Raw genomic sequence first — 1393 nt, 5'->3', positions numbered from 1 at the left:
CCCGGACTCCCAGCTTAGGTTGGCTTTTCAACTTTTGACACTTATTAAACTCAACTTCCCAGCAGAGTTAAATGTAATACTTACTGTGTGTGTCCGACACGGACTCAGCCCGACCTGGACCCAGCCCAACCCGAACCTGGCCCGACCTGACCCGAGCCCGAAAGCCAGACCCGGAAGAGCGACCCAACACGACCCGGACCCGACACAGGTCGTCGGGTCCCGTCGGGTTCAGGTCGGGTGGCAGGCCTTCACAGAGCGGAGGTCAGATGAGGATTGAATTAATTTCAATCACTGAATCTAAACAAGAAGTAAATCTGCCAGGAATGGAAGAGTTTGCTTTATCTGTGAGCTTGTGGCACAACGGTAGCGCGTCTGACTCCAGATCAGAAGGTTGCGTGTTCAAATCACGTCAGGCTCAGTTATGTTTTACAGCAGCTCAAGTTCCTGGATTTTATATCAGAAGAGAGTTCGTTCTCTTGGAATATTCGTGCATGGCAGAATTTCAAGATCAACTTTCATAGATTAAAGTCCTGATTTCTGGTTCCGTTCCATTTCCATGCTCAGTTCTTATTTCACACTGTTTTATATCAGAACAATGTTTCAGGGATGTGATGTGTCCATTGTTTGTGCAATCGCTCTGTCACCCAGTGTGAGAAATAAAACACAAACCGCACAGCGTGCGGCTCAAACCCATACCTGGCTCTGTCTATCGGCCGCTTAGTTCAGTTGGTTAGGACGCAGTGTTGATAACAACAAGGCTGTGGATTTGATCCCCATGTGCGCTGTCACATGGTCAGTCATTAATTTGACACATTTTTGCAACACTTAAAATCCAACTTTTAGATGCAAACAAGTTTACATCAAATGTCAAAGGGAATTTATTTTGAATAACATCCATTGTATCTTTGTCACTGGTCTGGAGTAACACAGAATTCTTTCCAATTATCTTCCGTTTGCTGATAAACGTTGAACTCGTGGCCTGTTCTCGTTCATGGTCACGAGCAGCAAAAACAGACAGAGCAAGTCTGACTGCCCAGAGATGTGGAAAAGGCTTCAGTTTGGGACATATGCAGCAAATCAAATGTTCACCCGGCCCTGAAAGATTCAAAAACTGTGGAAAAGGACACAAAGAGATAGAGAATAAGCTAAAGCTGACAATGGAAATATTTCCCATCATTGATATCTCTCTATTCCAATCCAACCTTCAGAGTTGGGTAAATAATTTCAGTGTAAATTGTGCAGCTGAAGAGTCAAAACCAAAGGGCGATGCAGAATAAAGGAGAACTGCCAAAACCCCAGATTGAACCAGGGATCTTCAGTCCAACACACTCCCAACTGAGCTATTTCAGTCTCACAGGCTTGGGATGATAAGTGGCAAGTAACATTCGCACCA

General features: G+C 44.9%; 1 non-coding gene across 1 annotated transcript; it reads left to right on the top strand.

Moving 5' to 3' along the window:
- The first annotated feature begins 346 nt into the window (after nucleotides 1-346).
- On the top strand, nucleotides 347-418 carry trnaw-cca (transfer RNA tryptophan (anticodon CCA)). The gene has a single exon. It is a non-coding gene; the product is annotated as a tRNA-Trp (tRNA).
- Nucleotides 419-1393: the final 975 nt, after the last annotated feature.

Source organism: Heterodontus francisci, unplaced genomic scaffold (assembly GCF_036365525.1).
Source record: "Heterodontus francisci isolate sHetFra1 unplaced genomic scaffold, sHetFra1.hap1 HAP1_SCAFFOLD_58, whole genome shotgun sequence".
Taxonomy (NCBI): domain Eukaryota; kingdom Metazoa; phylum Chordata; class Chondrichthyes; order Heterodontiformes; family Heterodontidae; genus Heterodontus; species Heterodontus francisci.
This window is presented reverse-complemented; position numbering and strand designations above follow the sequence as displayed.